We start from the raw sequence: 19498 nt of genomic DNA, 5'->3' as shown, positions 1-19498 counted from the left end.
GGGGGCAGGAACAAGGGATCAGCCTGCCAGGAGAAAGCAAGACAGCGAGTTAGGAAAGATATTTTAACTATGTTAATAAAATTAGGATTCAAAATATTTAAAAGCACAAGGTTATAGATCAACAAAGCCAATGAGAGCAGGCTCTCTTTTTGATCAGTTTGGTTTATGCCAAGACCTCAAGAACTCCAATCTCTTAAATTCTTCCCATCTTCTCTTTACTAGTCTTTCCGACCTCCCTGCCTTTACATCCAGTTCAGCCACGTAGCCGTTTGTCTAATAAGAGTGGCAAACACATGGATTATTCGTGCCGCAGCCTACTGAGAGCCCTTTCTGTACGTTAACTTTCTTCACCTTTTTCATCAGTTTACAAATGAAGAAAATGAAGTTGAATAATTGTCCAAGGCTTCCCAGCCAGAGTCAGCTACATAATTTGTAACGCCCAGTGAAAAATGAAAACGCAGGCCCTCTTTCAAAATTCAGGGGGAGAAAATGCCCTTAAAATACTAATATATAAAGTTTTTACCACCTCTACAACAAATGCTAAAGGAACTTCTCTAAGTGGGAAACACAAGAGAAGAAAAGGACCTAAAAAACAAACCCAAAACAATTAAAAAATGGTAATAGGAACATACATATTGATAATTACCTTAAATGTAAATGTATTAAAGGCTTCAACCAAAAGACACAGGCTTACTGATTGGATACAAAAAGAAGACTCACATATACGTTGTCTACAAGAGACCAACTTCAGACCTAGGGACACATACAGACTGAAAGTGAGGGGGATGGAAAAAGATATTCCATGCAAATGGAAATCAAAAGAAAGCTGGAGTAGCAATTCTCATATCAGACAAAATTGACTTTAAAATAAAGACTATTACAAGAGACAAAGAAGGACACTACATAATTATCGAGAGATTAATCCAAGAAGAAGATGCAACAATTGTAAATGTTTATGCACCCAACACAGCGGCACCTCAATACAAAAGGCAAATGCTAACAGCCATAAAAGGGGAAATTGGGGCTTCCCTGGTGGCACAGTGGTTGAGACTCTGCCTGCCGATGCAGGGGACATGGGTTCGTGCCCTGGTCCAGGAGGATCCCACATGCCGTGGAGCAGTTGGGCCTGTGAGCCACAACTACTGAGCCTGCGCATCCAGAGCCTGTGCTCCGCAACGGGAGAGGCCACAACAGTGAGAGGCCCGCGTACTGCAAAAAAAAGGGGGAAATCGGCAGTACCACAATAATAGTAGGAGACTTTAACACCCCACTTTCACCAATGGACCGATCATCCAAAATGAAAATAAATAAGGAAACAAAAGCCATAAATGACACATTAAACAAGATGGACTTAATTGATATTTATATGACGTTCCATCCAAAAACAACAGAATACACTTTCTTCTCAAGTGCTCATGGAATATTCTCCAGGAGAGATCATATAGATCAGATAGACAAATCAAGCCTTGGTAAATTTTAAAAAATTGAAATAGTATCAAGTATCTTTTCTGACCACAACTCTATGAGACTAGATATCAATTACAGGAAAAAAAACTGTAAAAAATACAAACACATGGAGGCTAAATAATACACTACTAAATAACCAAGAGATCACTGAAGATATCAAAGAGGAAGTCAAAAAATACCTTGAAACAAATGACAATGAAAACACGACAACCCAAAACCTACGGGATGCAGCAAATTAGTTCTAAGAGGGAAGATTATAGCAGTACAATCCTACCTCAGGAAACAAGAAACATCTCAAATAAACAGCCTAAACTTATACCTAAAGCAACTAGAGAAAGAAGGACAAAAAAATCCCAAAGTTAGAAGAAGGAAAGAAATCCTAAAGATCAGATCAGAAGTAAATGAAAAAGACATGCAGGAAACAATAGCAAAGATCAATGAAACTAAAAGCTGGTTCTTTTAGAAGATAAACAAAATTGATAAACCACTTGCCAGACTCATCAAGAAAAAAAAAGGAGAAGACTCAAATCAACAGAATTAGAAATGTAAAAGGACAAGTAACAACTGACACTGCTGAAATACAAAGAATCATGAGGGATTACTACAAGCAACTATATGCCAATAAAATGGACAACCTGGAAGAAATGGACAAATTCTTAGAAAAGCACAACCTTCCGAGACTGAACAAGGAAGAAATAGAAAATATAAACAGACCAATCACAAGCACTGAAATTGAGACTGTGATAAAAATCTTCCAACAAACAAAAGCCCAGGACCAGATGGCTTCACAAGCAAATTCTATCAAACATTTAGAGAAGAGTTAATACCTATCCTTCTCAAACTCTTCCAAATCATAGCAGAGGGAGGAACACTCCCAAACTCATTCTACAAGGCCACCATCACCCTGATACTGAAACCAGACAAAGATGTCACAAAAAAAGAAAACTAAAAAAAAACTAAAAAACTAAAAAAAAAAAAAAGAAAACTACAGGCCAATATCAGTGATGAATATAGATGCAAAAATCCTCAACAAAATACTAGCAAACAGAATCCAACAGCACATTAAAAGGATCATACACCATGATCAAGGGGAATTTATCCCAGGAATGCAATGATTCCTCAATCAATGTGGTATACCATATTAACAAACTGAAGAATAAAAACCATATGATAATCTCGGTAGATGCAGAAAAATCTTTTGACAAAATTCAACACCCATTTATGATTAAAAACTCTCCAGAAAGTAGGAATAGGGGGAATTTACCTCAACATAATAAAGGCCATATATGACAAACCCACAGCCAACATTGTACTCAGTGGTGAAAAACTTAAACCATTTCCTCTAAAATCAGGAACAAGACAAGGATGCCCACTCTCACCACTATTATTCAACGTAATTTTGGAAGTTTTAGCCACAGCAATCAGAGACAAAAAAGAAATAACATGAATCCAAATTGGAAAGAAGAAGTAAAATTGTCACTGTTTGCAGATGACATGATACTATATATAGAGAATCCTAAAGATGCTACCAGAAAACTACTAGAGCTAATCAATGAATTTGGCAAAGTTGCAGGATACAAAATTAATGCACAGAAATCTCTTGCATTCCTATACACTAATGATGAAAAATCTGGAAGAGAAATTAAGGAAACACTCCCATTTACCACTGCAGCAAAAAGAATAAAATACCTAGGAATAAACCTACCTAAGGACACAAAAGACCTATATGCAGAAAACTATAAGACACTAATGAAAGAAATTAAAGATGATACAAACAGATGGAGAGATATACCATGTCCTTGGATTGGAAGAATCAATATTGTGAAAATGACTATACTACCCAAAGCAATCTACAGATTCAATGCAATCCCTATCAAATTACCAATGGCAGTTTTTACAGAACTAGAACAAAAAAATCTTAAAATTTGTATGGAAACACAAAAGACCCCGAATAGCCAAAGCAACCTTGAGGGAAAAAAATGGAGCTGGAAGAATCAGACTCCCTGACTTAAGACTATATTACAAAGCTACAGTAATCAAGACAATATGGTACTGACACAAAAAACAGAAATATAGATCAATGAAACAGGATAGAAAGCCCAGAGATAAACACACGCACCTATGGTCAACTAATCTATGACAAAGGAGGCAAAGATATACAATGGAGAAAAGACAGTCTCTTCAATAAGTGGTGCTGGGAAAACTGGACAGCTACATGTAAAAGAATGAAATTAGAACACTCCCTAACACCATACACAAAAATAAGCTCAAAATGGATTAGAGACCTAAATGTAAGACCAGACACTATAATACTCTTAGAGGAAAACATAGGAAGAACACTCTTTGACATAAATCACAGCAAGATCTTTTTTGACCCACCTCCTAGAGTAATGGAAATAAAAACAAAAATAAACAAATGGGACCTAATGAAACTTAAAAGCTTTTGCACAGCAAAGGAAACTCTAAACGAGATGAAAAGACAGCCCTCAGCATGGGAGAAAATATTTGCAAACAAATCAACGGACAAAGGATTAATCTCCAAAATATATAAACAGGTCATGCAGCCCAATATTAAAAAAAGAAACAACCCAATCAAAAAATGGGCAGAAGACCTAAATAGACATCTCTCCAAAGAAGACATACAGATGGCCGAGGCACATGAAAAGCTGTTCAACATCACTAATTATTAAAAAAATGCAAATCAGGGCTTCCCAGGTGGCGCAGTGGTTGAGAGTCCGCCTGCTGTTGCAGGGGACACAGGTTTGTGCCCCGGTCCGGGAAGATCCCACATGCCGCAGAGCAGCTGGGCCTGTGAGCCGTGGCCGCTGAGCCTGCGTTTCCAGAGCCTGTGCTCCACAATGGGAGAGGCCCCAACAGTGAGAGGCCTGCGGATGGCAAAAAAAAAAATAAAATTGCAAATCAAAACTACAATGAGGTATCACATCACACTGGTTAGAATAGTCATCATCAGAAAATCTACAAACAACAAATGCTGACAAGGGTGTGGAGAAAAGGGAACCCTCTTGCACTGTTGGTGGGAATGTAAATTGATACAGCCACTATAGAGAACAGTATGGAGGTTCCTTAAAAGACTAAAAATAGTATTACCATATGACACAGCAATCCCACTACTGAGCATATACCCAGAGAAAACCATAATTCAAAAAGACACATGCACCCCAATGTTCATTGCAGCACTATTTACAATAGCCAGGTCATGGAAGCAACCTAAATGCCCATCAACAGATGAATGGATAAAGAAGATGTGGTACATATATACAATGGAATATTACTCAGCCATAAAAAGGAACGAAACTGGGTTATTTGTAGAGATGTGGATGGACCTAGAGACTGTCCTACAGAGTGAAGTAAGTCAGAAAGAGAAAAACAAATATCGTATATTAACAGTATATGTGGAATCTAGAAAAATGGTACAAATGAACCAGTGTGCAAGGTAGAAACAGAGACACAGATGTAGAGAACAAATGTATGGACACCAAGGGGGAAAGCAGGGGTCAGGGTGAGTGGGGAGCAGGGGGTGGTGGGATGAATTGGGAGCTTGGGATTGACATATATACACTAATATGTATAAAATAGATAACTAATAAGAAACTGCTGTATTAAAAAATTAATTAAATTTAATTAAAACAAAATACATCAACAACATGGACACACCTGGAAGGAGCCACGACCTTGTCCAGAGCAGGTTCTATGGCTCTTAAAAAATAAATAAGCAAATGAAGTTTTTCCCTTTAAAATATTTTATTACTTATAAAACATAATATAAAAAATCATCATTCTAAATGAAGTAAAAATTTTAAATTATTAGCCTAAGTTTTACTGTTTATATCGTGCAATGCCAGTTCTAAATGTAAATATGAGTGTCTAACTCATATGCAGAACCACCAGTATTTCATAGCTTGTACATGTATTTGTATTTTACTCTTACCAGAACAGTGGAAACGCTGCACAAAACTAGCTGTTTTTATTTCACTTCTTGATACGCACACATCCTATCAACACTTCTGATCTTCAAATGGAAAGACTTGAAGGAAAGGGAACTATGGGCGGTCCTATCTTTCCCTTTCCTGGTATGTCATGATTTCCTGCATAAGTGATTGGCTAATGCAGGAAAGTAATGCAAGTAAGAAAGGATGTGCTTGGGTTCCTTGATTATTTGGAGAATGCCAGTGCCTTTGTTTTCCCAGCAAGTTCTGGTTGACAGGGAAGCATGGCCTGGTCAGGGCTGTCGGTGCCCGATTTGCTAGTTGTAGATTCGTTCTAGCATGAGCACAGAGTTCAGTGGACACACAATGCATGTGAGTTCAGCAAGACGCAAAGTGAGTAGAAATTTAAGTATGTTATGGAAGCTGCAGGGCTTCTGGAACACTACGTGTAATCGAGGCAGCAAGTAATAATGGTCGTGCACGTGTGCCGATTCCTCTGCTCATATACACGCTCCATGGGCCCATCCGCCTTAACAAAACACAAGTTCAAAGACAAGATTATTAAGAATTTGAAGCACAGGACCATTCTGAGAGCAGGAGTCTTTCAGTGGCACTTTTTGCACCCAAGAAGCCAGCTCTGTCCTTAATTCAGAGGTGGTGTCAGGATTTGAACCCAAGACCCTGATTCCAGAGCCTAGGCTCTGAACCGCTATAAACTACATACTCTCTCGACCATATAGCTTTTCTTACTGTATTAATTTAGCTTTGTCGTGCTCATCACTGCTTCTGTGTCAAAATAACTGTCAATAATCACATCACTAGCTGTTTGGGATCATCAGGTTACTAGGCATTCCTTTTTTAGACTCCAGTAAGCTCCCTTTCCTGTCTCCATGGTGGCTATTCGAAACTATTTTTCAAAACTCTTCTCTAGATTTAAGTTTCCTCTTTCCCACTAAACCACAATTGTTCTATGTCAATACATTGTTTTCTTAATTACTATGTATTTTGTCCAAATGATACACCAGAATTTACTCAGCCATCTACCTATTGCTGTCCATTTAAGTTATCTTTAATGTTTCTTCTAACACTACAACATTGCAATGAATTTATTTTTAATTTTTCTTCTAACACTACAACATTGCAATGAATGGCATGCATCTCTTATGGGATGAACTTGCCTCCAATTTTACAGGAGAAAATAGAACATAACAAATATGAAATCCTTCTTTCCCAAATGTATATATATCTCCATCGAAGTTCATACATTCTGTCACTGGTTGGGTTCCCTGGGAAGCAGACTCTGGAGAAGGAACTTAATATTCAAGAACTTTATTAGAGGAAGTTGCTCTCAGGGGCAACACCTGTGTTGAAGATCAAGAAATCAAGATTGGGCAGAGGGAGAAACTGGGCTGTGATGCCATCATTATGCAGTCTCAGCCAACCCTACAGAGAGCTCTGGAGCTGGGATGGTCCTTAGAATTGTCTGGGTTAGAAGGATGGAGCTGTTAACCAGTCATTCCCTGTAGGATGCCCCAGAACAGGCTGTGGGCTTGCTTGAGGCAACTCTTTTCGATGGAGGCAATTCGCAAAGAAGTTGAGAATGCCCAGCAGGGGGGAGGATAACTCCTGCAGTCCTGAAGGGCAGATGTGGTCGGTGCAGCCCAGCATCCAGAACACCCTCCCTCTACCCCCTGGAGAGAGATCTCTTCCTCCTCCACTTCCCTCATATCTTGTCCAATTAATTATCCCACTTTTCTTATCTCTTCAATTTCTTTTCCAATAACAGCTCCTTTCACTCGGCCTAAAAACCTACAGCGTCCCTCAGTATCCACAGGGGGTTGGTTCCAGGACCCCGGTGGATACCGAAATCCACCAACATTCAAGTCCCGTATATAAAATGACGCAGTATTTGCATATCAACTACACACATTCCTCCAAGCTTCCCATCCTTTCATATACTTTAAACCATCTCCAGATTACTCATAATACCTTATACAATGTAAATGCTATGTAAATAGTTGTACATTGTACCACGTAAATGCTCTGTATTTGCCAGGTAAGTGGCAAGTTCAAGTTTTGCTTTTTGGAAATTTCTGGAATTAAAAAAAAAAACATTTTCAAAATAACTGAATGATTCTGAGTTGGTTGAATTTGCAGATGTGGTGGGTGGGGGGCCCTACTGTACTTAAGTCTCCTCCCATTAAAAACATCCCCTTATTCACCTCTGCTTCCCCCAGCTCTACAGTCCTCTCATCGTGTTACCCACCAACATCCCTCAGAGTAGTCTCCACTTGTGATCTCCAGTCCCTCGCAGTGCGTTTACCATCCAGCCCGGGGTCATCTGGCTTCTGCCTCTTAAACTCTCCTGAAACTTCACCCACGGAGGCCATCTGCTCATCTTTATGTCCAGTAACTGTCCTTCAGCCTTCAAGTTCCCTGACTTCTTTGTTGTACGCAAAACAACTGACGGCTTCTTTCTTTAAGATGCCTCTCCTACTCTGATCTTTGTCACAGGACACTTTTAGTCTTGTTCTACCATCATCTCTTCACCATTCCTTCTCAGACCCCTTCATTGACTCCCCTTCATTAACCCCGCAAAGGTTGTTATTCTCCAGGACTCAGTTTTTGCTCCTACCTGTTCTTCCTGGTTGATTTCATCCACCTTCACCTATAAGTCAATGACTCTGAACTCTATTCTCAGTACCTACTACTTCCTAAGATTCAGATCTATTCATTTTGTAAAAATAAACTTGATCGTCCAATACTTTAGATTTTAAGTCACTTTTTAAGATAACACAAATAATACCTGGTTTCTACAGAAGATTGGGAAGTCTAGGAAAGCCAAAAGAATATAAAATGCAAAAACCTGAAATTCAAACTTCCAGAGATAATCACTATTGGTATTCTGATGTATACCTAACTTTATGAACCTTTTCTGTGCAAAATATTGAATTTGGGGTCTAAAAATTTCTTGTTTTCCAAAATTTTGGTCATACTTTACATAGGACTTGGCAGTCCTTTTTTATTTTTGTCTTTCAAATCACTGAGTATAATTCTACAACCTCATTTCAATGGCTTCACAGCATTCCATGGTACAACTGTGCCAAAATTTGTTTAAACTTTTCTTCCAGTTTTTGTACATTAGCCTTGTTTCAACATTTTCCACTACTATAAACAATACCACATCCTTGTGGCTAAATTTCTGGGAGCAAGCATGCAAACATTTTTAACGTCAAACAAGGTATGTCAAATTACCTTCAAACAAGATTGTACCAATGTATGTTCCCCCCAGCAGTAAATAAGAGTACCAGTTTCCCCAAACCCTCATCAAGAATATCTAACAGCATTGGTTTTAATCTTGTCTCTGTACTTCCTCATTATTTCAATAGTACTTCTTACTTTTTTCTATTTGTTTATTGTCCATTTGTATATCTTTCTTTGAAAAATGCTTTTTTGTTTTCTTTGTCCATTTTATTCTATACACATTTTTTGTTTATGGATTTGTAAAAAAGAAAAAAAATCTACTATTTCTAAGTACCTACAAGGTGGCAACAACTAGGTTTCCCCAGACCACTTTCAGACCAAAATTTCCACAACCAAATTGATTATCTCTTCCATAAAGACCAGTTACCCCTGTTTTCCCTCTCTCGGTTAACAGTATCATCACCTTCCAAGTTAGCCAAAACAGAAACTTCAGAAATAAGCATATCTCCTCCTCTGCCTCTTCTAATCCACTTACAAAGTCTTGTCCATTTACTCTAAAATAGCCCTCAGGTCTGTCCCATCTTTCCTATTCTCCCTGTCACTGTCTTAGCCTGGCGGCAATCACAACCTCACATCATATATATATATATATATATATATATATATATATATATATATATATATATATATTTGTTTGTTTGTTTGTTTGTTTATGGGCCCAGCACGCTTCCGCTGAGCAACTCTGCTAACATATATATATATATTTTTTAATTGAAGTATAGTCGATTTACAATGCTGTGTTAGTTTCAGGTGTGCAGCAAAATGATTCAGTTTATATTTTTTTTTCTTTTTTAGATTCTTTTCCCATATAGGTAATTACAAAATATTGAATATAGTTCCCTGTGCTATACAGTAGGTCCTTGTTTTTTTATCTATTTTATATAGAGTAGTGTGTATCTATTAATCCCAAATCCCTAATTTATCCCTCCCCCACCTCACCCTTCCCCTTTGTTAACCATAAGTTTGTTTTCTATGTCTGTGAGTCTACTTCTGCTTTGTAAGTTCATTTGTATCATTTTTTTAAGATTCCACATATAAGTAATATCATATATTTGTCTTTCTCTGTCTGGCTTACTTCACTTAGTATGATAATCTCTAGGTACATCCATGTTGCTGCAAATGACATCATTTCATTCTTTTTTATGGTTGAGTAATACTCCATTATACACACACACACACACACACACACACCCCCCACATCTTCTTTATCCATTCATTTGTCGATGGACATTTAGGTTGCTTCCATGTCTTAGATATTGTAACTAGTGCTGCAATGAACATTGGGGTGCATGTATGTTTTTGAATTATGGTTTTCTCCAGATATATGCCCAGGAGTTGGATTGCAGGATCATAAGGTAGCTTTATTTTCAGTTTTTTAAGGAACCTCCATACTGTTCTCCATAGTGGCTGCACCAGTTTACATTCCCACCAACAGGGTAGGAGGGTTCCCTTTTCTCCACACCCTCTCCAGCATTTATTATTTGTAGATTTTTTTGATGATGGCCATTCTGACTCATGTGAGGTGGTACCTCACAACCTCACATGTTAATCTCACCATTTCTTGTTTGAACCATTGCAAAAGGCTCCTAATGATAGCCAGCTGTCTCCTCCTGTATTTTATCCTCCATTCTGACACAAGAATACTTTTTCTATCCTGACAGAATAGGAAAGAACAAATCTAGTAGTGCCAATCCCCTCTTAAAATCCTGCAGTAGTTCCCCATCACTTCCAGTGTAACATGATCTTTCCTTAGCATAGTATATGAGGCCCTGTACAACGTGGTTCCCAGTTACTTTCATATTCATCTACACTATTCTAGCCTTTGCACCCGCAGCCAGTCCTACTGACTACTGTTCCCTCCAAATGTCATGCTCTTAAACAACTTTATGTCTAAGCTGTTTTGCCTAAAGCCACATTGTCACGATTCAAGACTTATAGCACGTCTTGCCCCTGGAAACCCCTAAGAAATAAGTCAAACATACAAGCTTTGGCTCTTTAGCCAGCTGGGAACTGGGATAAAATCTGACCCCTTACAGCTGGAAACTTGATGCAAAACAGCTGAAGGCGTTATCCTCAGTACAGCATGGTATCTAAGTGAAAAACTGAGCTCAAATCCTAGCTCTGCATTACTGGCTCTATGGTCCAGGGAAAGTTACTTAACCCTTCTGTGTCTTAGTTTCCTCATCTTTGAAACGGTAGTCACAATTATGACTCCCTATAGGGTCTCATAAGTTAATATATGTAAAGCACTTAGAAGAGTACCTGTCATGAATTAGAGTGAGCCATTATTCAGTGTCACTCGAATAGATGATGTATGTAGGGCAACTAATGTTTGTGTCATCTGACTGTACATGTAAGTGGTTAATTGGATGAAACAGTAACATGTGAATGCAAGCTCTTTGGAAACATTAAGACACTATGGAATTTTGTGGTATTATTATCACTCCATTTTAAACATGGTAAGTCTCTATACTTCCAAGAAAGTATATATCATAATCAAAGTCATAAGATCACTATAAAAATTAGAGATTTAAAATTACATATACCCCTATATATAATGGAATATTACTCAGCCATAAAAATGAATGAAATAATGACATTTGCAGCAACATGGATGGATCTAGAGATAATCATACTAAGTGATGTAAGTCAGACAAAGACAAATATCATGATATTACTTATATGTGGAATCTAAAAAATTGATACAAATGAATGTATTTACAAAACAAAAATGGACTTACAGACATAGAAAACACACTTAAGGGGTAGTGGAGGTGGGACGGATAAATTAGGAATTTGGGATTAACAGGTACACATTACTATATATAAAATAGATAAACAACAAGGACCTACTGTATAGCACAGGGAACTATATTTAATATCTTGTAATAACCCATAATGGAGAAGAACCTGAAAAAATAATATATATTTGAATCACTTTGCTATATACCTGAAACACTGTAAATCAACTATACTTCAATAAATAAATAAATAAAAATAAAATTACATCTATTCCATCTCATTCCAAAACGGTTTTGAGTGTTAAATTCAACCCTAAAACTTACACAAAAGCAAGGTGATGCCGTACTAAGAGCACTTAAGAATTTAACATACTGGATGTAAATCCAGGTTCTCCAACTTATTAATACAATGACTTCTCCAAGGCCTAGAGGTATTTGTGAGGCACTGGGCATTCAGAAATGGTCATCACTGTCATTCGGTTGAAATACAACATCAAGGCAATCTTGGCAGAAGGAGTAAGGCAGACACTCAAGCAGACACTCAGAGCAAGGAATTAAATGCTGAGGGATACTGAGGGAGTTCAGAAGAACTGGAGGAAAATAGCCCCGCTTCCCAGGTAGTCAGCAGCTCAGCCCAGACTCAGCAGCTGACTGAATCTCCAGGCAGAAGTCATTTCAAATGCTGCTGTTTAGCCCTTATTCCATGCAGCCTTCTATCATAATTAATTATTTCTAGGTCTGTCTCCTCCATTAAACTGTATCTTCCTTGAAGTCAGTGACCTCGTCTTTGTAAACCCAATACCTGCAGAGCACGTGCCATTCAGAACCAGGCATCATTGCTTGCTGAATGAATGCTAGAAAGAATTACCATCTGCCCGGGGAACTCTAGACACGTGTTCAGGCCAGTTCTTTCTAAATGAACTGAATTAAAAAAAGAATACAGAATTCTTGCTTGAAGAGAGAAGTAATGATGGACCTGGATGGAGAATACCAATTCTTACAGAAATGTTTCCAGAATCATGGGGAGTCAGAAAAATTCTGCCATTACACTTAGAGCATGGCTGGAACAGCAGCTGGTGTCCTGAGACCTTGCACAAAGGCAGAGACAAGCAAAGCCACAGCTACACCGTGAGGCTGACTGTGTCACTCAGGAGAGCTTGGTGGGTGCTAAAAGAGGACTCTGCCACTGCCCCCCAGCCCACCCCAGCATCCATACCAGCTCTGCAATACACTCATCGTGATGATTGTCACAGCCTCAAGTCCACCAGACGAGTTGCGCGTTCCTAGAGTTTCCAAGGGACGTTGGATTTCTGTAAATATGCTCTTTCTTCACTTACTCCCTTTATTTTCTACCGACCCTGTTCAGCCTAACAGTCGACCTTACAAGCATTGGTCAGTGATCAGAGGCAAAGTTGCCCAAAAAAATATCAAAACATAGTGGCTGAAGGTTTCAAAGTATTTGGACCTCCAGGGACGATAAGGAGCTCCTTTCTTACTCCACAGCTGCTGGAGCATTTCTCCCTGTCGGTGGGGGGCGGGGGGGCTTGATCCATGTTTGATCTGGACTCTGGAGCGGGTAAATCTAATCTCACGGATCTAGAACATTCAGGATCCCCTGGGGGTTCCCCACTGGTTTCTAGAGTATGCATCTGACCAGGAAGCCGGTGGAGGTAAGACTGGGGTGTAAGCCTGTGATCCTACAGCTTGCGACACAGATGGTCTGGGCAAAATGGGGTCCAAACCCACACATATCTGTGTGTTTTTCTTCCCCTTTTCTTCTTTGTTTCTTTTCTCCCTGTGAATTTCTTTCCGGGACCTGGGGAGTCAGAGAAACCCAACAAATTGTTACTTTCTTCAGTATTGAGCTCAGATTAGCCCTGCTGGTTTTAATCGGAGACATTTGCAATTCCTGAAGCAGTGGGTCCTTGGAATGCCAGCCCCAGATCACATCTCTGTGGTCTGTTGGGAGTGTGTCAGGGCCACTTGGGGGCAAGGAGCGGCCACGAAGTGGGGGCAGGAGGAGGGAGTCGCACACAGGGGCCTTTTGTCCCCTGGACTCTGTGTTAAAGCGAGTACAATGTGAAAGCAAAGAAGAGATAGGAGGGGAAGCTGTGCTGTGTCCCAGTGTGAAGAAAACAACTTGCTCTGAAGTTATCGCGGCTCCAAATACAATGTAATTTCATCTCAGGCTGGGCTCTGATAGCGTGACCAGCAGGAAGGGCTTTACGCCAGGCAAACTGACAGAGGGAGAGGGCACAGGGGGGCCGATGTCACCGTCCCCGGCCCTGGGCTTTCTCCTGGATCCCACTTGGGGCACAGAGAGTGCCGGCGCCTTCATGCTGGGCTTGGACCCAACCTCCAGCCAACCTCCTCCAAGCCCAGCCACGCCTGCCTCCCCCTCGCCTGCCCTTGAATCCCAGCCGCGCTTTGCCCCTTTTGTCAGAACTATAAAGACTCCACCAGGCACAGAGGTGACGTGGGCATCAGAAGTTAAAAGAAAATTTCTGCCAAGAATTCCAAAAGACGCAGGGACCAGAGCCACAGGAAGTACCCGGGCAATTCTCTGGTCCTTGGGGAAGCATCCTCTTAAACCCTCTGGGATATGACTCCCCATTAGTTCAAGTCTTCAAGCGAAGATTCATCCACCTCCCTCTGCAGCCCATTCTAACACCTACCGACCCTCACACAACCCTTCCCACCTCACCCTGAGCCCCCTTCCTACCGTTCTGGCTCCAGAGACCATCTCAGGAGCAAGATCTTCTCCACCCAAACGCACAGAACTTTCCACCACCTTTCACAGGGCCCAGAAATCTGGGAAATCCAGAAGAAACTAGTTGCCTATGGCTAGGGCCAGCAGCATCCTTTGTTTTGAGCAGCTCTGACTAGGCTGACTGAGGTAATGCAAGAATGAGCCAGGTGTCACTTCAGTTATCTGGGTCATTGTGTCCAAGCGGCCCTGGCCAGAGAAGCTGCCTTTCCTACGCTGCCAAGTCATGAGGGAGAAAACACTCTGCTGGCTGTGTCTCCACGTTTCTCCGGGGGGGACAGAAGGGAAGGACTTGATGGACCCCCGCAGAGGCCTGACACTTAGAAGCGGTGTCCAGCTTGGGCCCATGACTCCCCATGTCCTTCAGCAGGAAGACCGGTGTGGGACTCCTTTTAGGGATAGAGGGAGGGGGGTGATGCTCGTACCCTTCATCCCCTGACCCCACAAGCTCTGGGGAGCGGGGAGGGAATGGCTCCAACATGGGGTGAAGGACTGTGGGGCTGAAGTGACACAAAACTATGGCATGGCTGTGGGCGGCCCACAATTTCTCTTAATTAGCTATGGCGTCTTGCCCATCATTGAAATAAATAACAGGTGTCCCCTAAGGACACAACATGAGAGGCGCCATTTATCGCCGTTCTCAGAGGAAACTGACAACGTGACGGGTGACATAGCAGAAATAATGAAGAAAAATGGTAGCGGGCAAGGAGGGACCCCATTGAGGAGCCTTGCAATCAGTCCCCAAGGGGAAGCCCCTGCCCACCTGCCCCCCTCGGGGAGCAGAGCCTCCCAGGGTGACCCTTGTCTCCAGACAAGATTGACAGCTTCCATCAGCACAGGCAGGTGCCACACGGGAGCACTTCAAGGTCACCTGCCATCCCTCCTGTTCCATCATGGGTCACTGTGAACGTGGGTCAGAGCCCCTGACATGCCACTCAGAGAGTTTCATTCGTTTAGAGATTTCAAGTTCAGGCCACTCGAATTTGTCTGCGTGGATTCTCTCTGCCGAACGTTAGACGGTAGGCCACCGATCGGCCACCTGACATCCTCTGGTCCCTCGCCTCAACTAAAGGTTGCTAGATCGAGTCCAAAGGCGAGGAGGCGGCCTTCTCCTGGCAAAGGTGTATCTCACCACCTGTGCTCGGCATTCCCGGCCTGCTGCCTCACCAGCCATTTCTCACCACCAGTCATACCCTCTCTAACTGTTACTGACCAGGATTCTTGGCCAGCCTTAATCAATAGAAACTGGTAAGAGGCCAGACAAGAAATTCAGGCAAGGCTTTACTGGGGCTCCTGCTGCAGCAGGGGGCGGTGGAAATAAGTAACCGTTTCCCTTGCTTGCTCCCTGAGAAGGGGGGCTAGCGAGCTGTTCCTTATATGGAGTGAGGGTAGGGGTGTGTCCAGGGGTCCCACCGGAAAGGTGGCTTAGGTGGTCTGCCCACCCCTTTGGTGGTGCTGTGTGCAGTGGCCATGCACGGTAGCCTGCTTCTGCATCCGGCTCTTCAGAGGTGGCAGCTGGGATTTTGGTCTTTTTGCATCTTGTTGTCCATAATTTACCCCAACTGTACATGCGTGCAGTTATTTTAGTCCCTGTAGTTTCTTTGTATTCTGTTGCTTGAGGAGACGTTTGTCCAGGTGCAAGCACTTCAGCAAAGGATCCCAGGTCCCAGGTCCCAGCCTGTCTCATAACCATTATATTTAACTCTCTTTACTTCCCGCATGGCTCAATAATACACAAGTCTCTTGTATTAAAAACAAAACAATCAAACCAGCCCTCCCTGTAGTTTAAACTCCTCTTCAGCTACTCCCCTCAACATCTCTTCCCTTCTCAGCCAGGTTTCCCCAAAGCATCTGCACTTCTTGTATTGACTCCACAGCCAACTTCAGGTTGGCTTTTGCCCCAAGACCCCTGAAGCAGTTCCAATGTAACCAATGACATCATATGACCAAATCCAACAGCCACTCTTCAGCCCTTATCTTACTTATCATTCCTCTTTCTGGAAATTCTTTTCCCCCAGGGACTTGGGGAGACCGTTCTTCCTAAATTCTACTTCAACTTCTCCAGTTCCTTCTTCTCAGACCCCGAGGCAGCTCCTTTCCCACCACCCATCCCATAAACGCTGGGAAGCTTCAAGGGTCAGGCCTCAGATCCCAGCTCTTCTCATTCACTTCTTAAGCAGACACCTGGATTCAACGCTCTTCCATGTCTTGTTGATTCCCAAGTCTGAGGCTGCAGCCCAGACTTCTCCTTTGAGTTCTGCCCTCATATATCAAATCATCTACTGGAAATCTCTGTGATGTTCTAGAAGGCCCTCATTTTGAATATATCTCAAACTGAATTCTTGTTTTCCTCTCTTTCACACTCATGTGCATGCACACACATGCATATCAGCCAAACCTCCTGCTTAGGAATGACACCATCAGCCACCCTTACGGGGGAAGGGTAGAGACAGAGAGCCAGTAGCCCGCAGCTTTCACACTGCTTCACGTAATCCCCGGAGCTCTGAGAGCAACTGGCCAAACCCTGCTGGCTGGAACCTTGAGATAGACCCAAAAGTCTAGTGCGTATATGTTTGCCCACACAAAACTGGGCTAAAGACAAACACGAGACTGAGGGCTTCTGAAGATCAGAGATCAGTGAGACCAAAGGGAAGGGATACAGCACTGATAATCTAGCCACACGTAGCAAGACTCTTGTAATGGGCGGAGGGATGAAAAGAGATGGAATCCACGCAGCAAGGAACACAAACAAGAACTTTTAGAGACCCCAACGTGGATGAGTTTCAGGGCAGCGGTCCAAGTTGGAAAGGGCTTGGTCTTTCCAAACAGGGAGTCCAGAAGAGAAAATGCGAGTGGGGCATTAGAGCAGAAGTCCTAGACAATGAACTGAGTAATAGCAGATGCATAAGGAAATGCTCTGACTAGCAGGCTTCTGGGTACTTCCCAGGACTCATCCAAGGCAACAAGAATCAGTACCAACCTCACCAGATGGTTGGACGGATGCCACGGCCTCAGTGAAGACTTCCTTAAAAACTAGGGAGGCTTAGCTGCAGTTCTCTTTGGAAGATGGAGGGATGGGAGAGAACTAAGGCAGGAAAACAAGTTAGGGAGACTGACAGCCAGTGTGCGCTACAATGGTTGACTTGTATGCATTTTGCACTGTGGTGTGTGGGAGTCAGTTCTCTGTGGTCAGCTGGCCTTCTCTCCCCCGTGTGCAGTTTGGTTGGGTGTTGCATGTTTGGGGAATGAGTAGCCCAGGGTGGCTGAGGGCACTTTCTATGGGTAGCAACAGAAGGATGTTGTCCCACCAGAAGTTTTGGCCTCAGACTTATTGGTGGGCCAGCAGGGGCTTTCCTGTATTTCAATTGAGTCTATTGAAGACAACATCAGGAAAAAAATAGACTTGGTGATGTAATAAATGTGGGAGCCGAATGCCTGCTAAGTATAGCTACAGCGGGGACCTTTATGTGTTGACTGAGGATGCCCTTTGTATGGGGATGAGGCTGCACTCCAGTCCCCACTCTGCATTCTGATGGCAGCATGAAGGAGAGGGGCCTCAGTTGGGAAAAATAAGAAATAGGATAAAACTCTTAGAGGAAAACATAGGAAGAACACTCTTTGACATAAATCACAGCAAGATCTTTTTTGATTCACCTCCTAGAGCAATGGAAATAAAAACAAAATAAACAATTGGGACCTAGTGAAACTTAAAACTTTTGCACGGCAAAGGAAACCATAAACAAGACGAAAAGATAACCCTCAGAATGGGAGAAAATATTTGCAAATGAATCAACGGACAAAGGATTAATCTCCAAAATATATAAACAGCTCACGCAGCTCAATATTAAAGAAACAAATAACCCAATCAAAAAATGAGCAGGAGACCTAAATAGACATTTCTCCAAAGGAGACATACAGATGGCCAAGAGGCACATGAAAAACTGCTTAACATCACTAATTATTAGAGAAATGCAAATCAAAACTACAATGAGGTATCACCTCATACCAGTTAGAATGGGCATCATCAGAAAATCTACAAACAACAAATGCTGGAGAAGGTGTGGAGAAAAGGGAACCCTCTTGCACTGTTGGTGGGTATGTAAATTGATACAGCCACTATGGAGAACAGTATGGAGGTTCCTTAAAAAACTAAAAATAGAACTACCATACGACCCAGCAATTCCACTACTGGGCATATACCCAGAGAAAACCATAATTCAAAAAGACACATGCACCCCATTGTTCATTGCACCACTATTTACAATAGCCAGGTCATGGAAGCAACCTAAATGCCCATCGACAGACACATGGATAAAGAAGATGTAGTACATATATACAATGGAATATTACTCAGCCATAAAAAGGAACAAAATTGAGTCATTTGTTGAGACGTGGATGGATCTAAAGACTGTCATACAGAGTGAAGTAAGTCAGAAAGAGAAATGCAAATATCGTATATTAACGCATGTATGTGGAACCTAGAAAAATGGTACAGATGAACTGGTTTGCAGGGCAGAAGTTGAGACACAGTTGTAGAGAACAAATTTATGGACACCAAGGGGGGAAAGCCGTGAGGGGGTGGGGATGGTGGTGTGATGAATTGTACAATCGGGATTGACATGTATACACTGATGTGTATAAAATTGATGACTAATAACCTGCTGTATAAAAAAATACATAAAATAAAATTCAAAAAACAAAAAAAGAGAGAAATAGGGGCGAGAAGAGATAAGTAATACTTTCCTTTTCTTTCCATTTCCTTTCCGTTATTCCTGGATGTCAGACTACTGGGTAGGTGCTAGAGGAAAAATCTCTACTCTCAGAGAGTTCACAGATTTGGGGAAATGAATATGTAAATGAAGCATTCTAATAGTACAATATGATGTGGAAAAACAATGGTAGCATAATGACGATACCTGACACGGACTGACCACTTATTATGTACCAGGTACTGTAGAAAATGCTGTAAATGCATGAGATTCTTTAACCCTCCTACCAACCTCATGAGGAAGACGACTTTATTATTTCCACGTTGCAGATAAGGAAGTTGAGGCTTCCAGAGGTCCAGGCCACGGAACTCATCTGCGATCACTTAGCTACAAGTTGAAGCACTGAAATTCAGACCCATGATTTGTGCTCCTAGAGCCCATACTCTTAACCCCTCCACCTTCTGCTGCTTCCCTAGTTTAAGGCAGAGGGAAACAGAAGAAGAGAGAATGAGCATCTCTTCCCCAAAAATTCAGGGATGGCTGCAAAGAGGCGATGGTCTGAGTTGAATCTTGATAAATTAGTAGGCATTTATGGAATGCAGG

At 41.8% G+C, this 19498-nt stretch overlaps 1 long non-coding RNA gene across 4 annotated transcripts in view; it reads right to left on the bottom strand.

Moving 5' to 3' along the window:
- Window positions 1–14306, bottom strand: part of LOC132597716 (uncharacterized) — a 73214-nt gene extending 58908 nt beyond the window's left edge. For all 4 annotated transcript variants that reach the window (XR_009564966.1, XR_009564965.1, XR_009564964.1 and 1 more), the window contains exon 1: window positions 14142–14306. This is a non-coding gene — a long non-coding RNA (uncharacterized lncRNA). The remainder of the gene's footprint in view (window positions 1–14141) is intronic.
- Window positions 14307–19498: the final 5192 nt, after the last annotated feature.

The sequence above is a fragment of the Globicephala melas genome, chromosome 8, assembly GCF_963455315.2.
Source record: "Globicephala melas chromosome 8, mGloMel1.2, whole genome shotgun sequence".
NCBI lineage: Eukaryota > Metazoa > Chordata > Mammalia > Artiodactyla > Delphinidae > Globicephala > Globicephala melas.
The sequence above is the reverse complement of the archived record's forward strand: the minus strand, read 5'-3'. Positions and strand labels throughout refer to the sequence as shown.